The sequence below is a fragment of the Chiroxiphia lanceolata genome, chromosome 4 (assembly GCF_009829145.1).
Source record: "Chiroxiphia lanceolata isolate bChiLan1 chromosome 4, bChiLan1.pri, whole genome shotgun sequence".
NCBI lineage: Eukaryota > Metazoa > Chordata > Aves > Passeriformes > Pipridae > Chiroxiphia > Chiroxiphia lanceolata.
Window position 1 is genome coordinate 8,355,094 of NC_045640.1, and position 5,340 is coordinate 8,360,433.

General features: G+C 45.4%; 1 long non-coding RNA gene across 1 annotated transcript; it reads left to right on the plus strand.

The window, feature by feature from the left end:
- Positions 1-1,386: 1,386 nt before the first annotated feature.
- On the plus strand, positions 1,387-4,601 carry LOC116785418. Its single transcript, XR_004356531.1, has 3 exons — positions 1,387-1,472; positions 2,580-2,621; positions 4,502-4,601. It is a non-coding gene; the product is annotated as an uncharacterized LOC116785418 (long non-coding RNA).
- The last annotated feature ends 739 nt before the right edge of the window (positions 4,602-5,340 follow it).

Sequence of the window (5,340 nt, forward strand, 5' to 3'; positions counted from 1 at the left end):
CTTGTGCTGTTTGTCAGGAGCTGAGAATCTCACCTGTGTACTTGACTGCAGGGGTTGCAGCTTGAGAAACAGAGCCCTACATCAAGGGTACGTTAAACTAGGGAGAGCTGGAATCAGTGCATGGCTGTGAACTGAACATAAATATGCAAGACTGAAAAGCTGGTGCGTTTACCCACCTTGCCACTCCCTTTTATAGCAGTGGTCTTACCTTTTGCCTGGGCACTGGGAAGAAAAAGGCGTTTCCGGGGGGTAACTCAACCTGCTCAGCATCCTTTTTTAGGATGGGATGAATCATAACCCCAGGAGGCCTCAGGGGAAACTCAAAGCTGGTTTTTGCAATCCTGTGCTCCAAGGCAGGGCTGACTCTCATAATCATCTGAAATATCCCCACAAAGATTTCTTGGAGGAGCTGGTGATGGGAAATCCAGAGCCATCCCAGCACTCCTCGTATCCTCTGGCCTTTTCCTTCTTACGTCCTCATAGGGCTGCACACCATGTACCTGCACCAGTGTCACTGAGCGCCACTGTCCCAGGGTCTTTAGGAACTCTCTGGTCCCACCTGGATGTTTCAACCAGCCACAAGATTTCTGCCAAAAAAACAAAACCAGACTCTGCACATACCTGCATAACACACAAGTGAATAGCAAGTTTTCCTGTGCATGCATAGCTAAAGTATCAGAAAATATGTATTTCATATGCTGACATCTGTAGTGCTATAACTTCTCACCCTGACTCTCTACGGGGCAGAAGGCCTGCAGAGATGTGACTTAGCTGGTTCAAGTGCATCAGCCTGTTCATACCCCTGTGTTATTACAGCTCCTCCTTAAAGAAGAAGATTAGCACTCCATTTAACAGCTCTTTATATGACAACACACCATAAATTAAATTCAGTATAGAAGGAAGTATTTGCATGCCTGGGCTTAGTTTCCGAGACTTTCTGTTAGGAGTAGAGCAATATCCCGAATTAAGATGCTATTAGAGCTCTGGGGTTTGCCAGAGCCCCATAAAGAAATGAGAATAGGCTGTAATGGGGAAACTGGCCAACTGTCTTACTTGCCAGGCAAATGTTCTGGGATGGGTAAAGGTATGAAGTGTCTGGGACAAACACAGAAAGCTATGAAGAAGCTGCCACGTGTGGGTGGGGGAAGGAGGGATTTGGAGCAGCCTCTTGCCATTGGCATTCTGGAGAAACTGGAGAGAGTAGCTTTGGATGCTGCTCTTGTGCCAGTGAGATAAGCATCTGGCCTTGGGATTAAGACTTCAGGTAGTCAAAGGCTGAAGATGATAGAATGATAGAATCATAGAATGATAGAACCATAGAATGATAGAATGATAGAATCGTAGAATCAAAGAGTCATAGAATCATAGAATCAGCTGGGTTGGAAGGGACCTCTGAGATCATCAAGTCCAACCTTGACCCAAGAGACCTACAGAAAGTTTAATGGGAAGACAGTAGGAAAATAGGAAACAGTGTGAGTAATTAAAATTATTTGCAAGGTCTATCACAGTTTCTCTGTCACTGGAAATATCTCAAGCTCAAGGAATACTCAGCCAATGCAGACTCGGATATTATGCATTGACAGATGAGACTCAGGTGGCTTGACTGGTCTCTAGTGGGGTACACCCTCACCCTGGAGAATGGCAACTGTAGCCATGTATAAAATAAAGGGGAGGGAAAAGCTACTGTCTCGAGGTGTGTATCATGAGGTTTTGAATGCGAAATTCTTCTGATGTGAGAGCACCAAAGAGAGATATTTACTCCCGTTGGTTTTCTCTGACAAGAGAAGGCAAACTGGACACTTGGACTACACTAAATAACCAAAGGCTGGGAACAATTCAGACAAAGTAGTGGACTGAGTGAGAAGTGCTGGTGTGAGTTGTGGAACTCACTGCTGCAGATCACTGCAGGGCTGGAAGCTCATTCTGAGGTAACAAATGAGCAGACCTTGGAATGAGGTAGGGAAGATCCAGAATGTGGTTTCTCACCTCTCCTCTTGCTCTCAAGAGAGTTCTGCAAGGCACATTAACCTTCATAACTGTGCCTGTAGATCATTCCCTCCTGAGACAGGCTCCCGTGAGGGAGAGGTCTTTGGTACTGGTTTACTCATGCTGTTTTGAGTGGAGGCAGATGCAAGGCAAGGCTGTGGACCATGTATAACACTGTGGGTGTGAGGGAGTGTTTCAGTTCTTTTAGATTTTCTTCATTAAGCTACCTAAAAAGAAAAGAAAGAGCTAAAGGTGCTTAAACCCCATTGTGAAGCCCTTCTGGGCTGCAGGAACTGGAACAGGAAAACAGGTAACACCCTGACTCCTTTGCACAGTGGGGATTGGCAACAAAGCAGTCCATATATAATATACATAATATAAAAAACCACATATACAAAAATATATACGTATACTGGTGTGTAGGGCTTGTAGTAACAGACACTTCATAGGTATGCCCTCACTCAAGAATGTGGTCACTGTATACAGACATTGAAATGCCAATTGCTTATCACTGCAGTGCTGTTCAGCTCAGGAGAAATGGGAACAGAAGTGTATTTTTGCCTCTCATTAAAAAGAAACACTTTCAATTACAGGGCCCTATCCTGACCTCAATTACTTTGAGTGGCCTCTACACTGTAAGTGAGGTAGTTTGGTTATGCTGTGATACTGAGATGTGGATCTGTCCTGTTAGAGGCCTTTGTATTTTAAACTAGGAATCAAAACTATTGCAAGGATCGTTGATCTTTAAAATAATAGTTGCTCTCATTAACTGTTCCAAGTGTGGTTCAAACTGGGCTGTAGAATTCATAATTAAAAGGAATATGCATATTTTAGTCCATCCAAGATTCAGCTGCAATTAGTATTCCCATTAATATGCTGATTTATTCCCATACAGTCCCTGGTTACTCAGAGAGTGAGGCAGTGAACAAGATCAAAGGCACGTGGTCCTGGCACTTCAGCATCTCCTGGGAAATCTCTGTTCCCTCCTGACAGGAACTTTTGCAGCTGTGGCTCTGGGACCTGGTTGTTGCTACTCCTGGGCACTTGAAACTGTGGTGTCCTACTGTATATAGCTGCTTTCCTTGAAGTGTTTAAAGCAATTCCTCAGCAGTGGCAAAGAGTTTCACCCACACTACCTATTGGGAAAGCAGTTCCTGGGCCATGTTGCTTTGTTTTGCCCCAGCATCTTGTGGGAGGCCAAGGACACCCATGGGAACCTAGACAGTCTTTTTCCATCTAGGGTACCAGTATGGATATAGCCTCAAGGTGCAATCTGTTCTCCAGGAGCTTTGTCTAATGAGTGTTGGTGGGGTCTGGCTCAGCTGCTGCCTGTACAGCAGGTCCTGCTTTCTGTGGAGGAGAGAGAAGAAGAGGAGACAAGGGACAAATCCACCTGTCCCCTTGGGTTCGCTGGTCCATGTCTCCCGTAACAGTAAAGCAAGGTACAAATTTTTTGCAAAACCAGACAGGCTAGATTAGAACATTTTGTTCCATTTGTTTTTTGCACATCCAGCTCCTCCTCCCACATTTCTGTGTGTACCACGGTGCAGATGTGCACAGCTGCTGTGACCTCCTCACTGGGGGTGTGTAGCACCAGGGCTGTGCAAGACTGTCCTTTCCTGTACAAACCTCACTGTCTGGCTAACCCATTCTTGAGGATATGACATTTCCACATAATTTTGGGGAAAGCACACGCTATCCCACACTCATATCCAAGGTATCCAGTTGAGTCCTTTTAAGGCCATCTTGGAGAGTTTGAAGTGATGGGTCACAAGGCAGAGATTTCCCCTAGATCAGAAGAAATAGGGAATTAGTTTTTTTTTCACTTTTACTCTTTGTGAGCATGGGGCATGATCTGCTTGCCAGCATTATCTCAGAGCTTTGTCTTACAGATTCCTTCCTACTGTAGAGAGGTTTCTCCCACTCTCTTCCACTGGCACATTAGAGTGATTTCCCATGATTTTCTGCTGTGTGTTATAGGTTGGTCCTACAAGTGGCCCTTGGAAGCACAGCACAGCACCACTGTGTGTCAAGGTGCATGGAGGGTCTGGCCATGGGTCCTTCATCTGAACTGGGTGGATATTTTTAGGCCATTGAAGGCAGTGACCCTCTTCATCTGCCTTTGGAAAAGCAGCAGTGGCCCCGCTGTTGGCTGGGAAACTGTGAGCAGTGGCCACAGGCTGCAGTCCTGCATTTGTCACCAGCTGCTTTTATAACTCTGCCCAAGTTGTTTTCTGCATTTTACATCATGGAAACAGTATAAAAGGATCATACACCTCTGAAGAGCTTTTTTCTCCAAACACACACATTGCTACCTGAGAATGAGAACAGAGCTACAAAATCACACGCCTTTTTCCTGCTATCGTACAAAGCCTACCTTCCTGTTTTAGAACAATACACCAGCTGTATATGACTGTATATTAGCTTTTGTAGCCCCAGAGGTGCTGTTCAGTCTGCCACCTTCTCTTTTCTACCCTAACACTTGTGCGTTATTCTTGTCTCTTGTTTTTCACAGATGTCGATGGAAGGAGGAGGCGCGCTCCCGCAGGCAGAAGGGGACTGCACTTGTCGAAGGAAGCTGTAGATGGTGCTGTTGGCCCAGGAAAGCAAATCTGGGATCGATAATAAAAGCTCCAATAAAAGCAGTGCAAAACGAGCAAGTCAGAGGGACTGAGAAGACCAGGGCGGCTCAGAGCTGTGGGAGCACCTTGGTGGGTAAATCTCGAGCTCCGGTGCCAAATGCTGGTCAGTGAAAAACGGGATGCAGAGGGACTGCATCGGGTGATTGCGGACCACTGTGGGATTCACCGGGACAAGGCTGAACAAAGCTGCTTTGTCTGTCCTCTGCACACCCGTACCTGCCTACAGTGAAGCAGGATAGTGCTTTGCCCAGGCCAGTACTTCTTAGGCAAAGGCTGGAGGCTCTGGTAGGAGATGTGGCATGCCACAAGAGATTAGGAATAACTGAACTTCAGAGAAATATCTTCCTAATCCCCATTCACTGGTTTAAACCCTGAGGATTTTTATTTCTTCCAAACCTCTTATTTTTTGTTTGTTTAATACTGGCTCTTATGACTAGCTAATCTTGTCAGCCATAAGTGCAAGCAATTCTCTTTTAGATTCCTGCTAGATTTGTTGGGTATGGGAAGAAATCATAAGGTATTGAATTATCATGGCATAATGAATTACCATTTCTCCACTGAGCTGTGGCCACTGGCCATTTGTGGGCTTTTAGCCCTTTGCAGAGCAAATTTCAGCAGCAGTTTTAACCAAGATTTAGCCTGCAAGTGTAGGATCTCTCCAATAAACAGACTCTTTCAACATCATCCAGTGTGCTAAGACGCAAGCCATGAT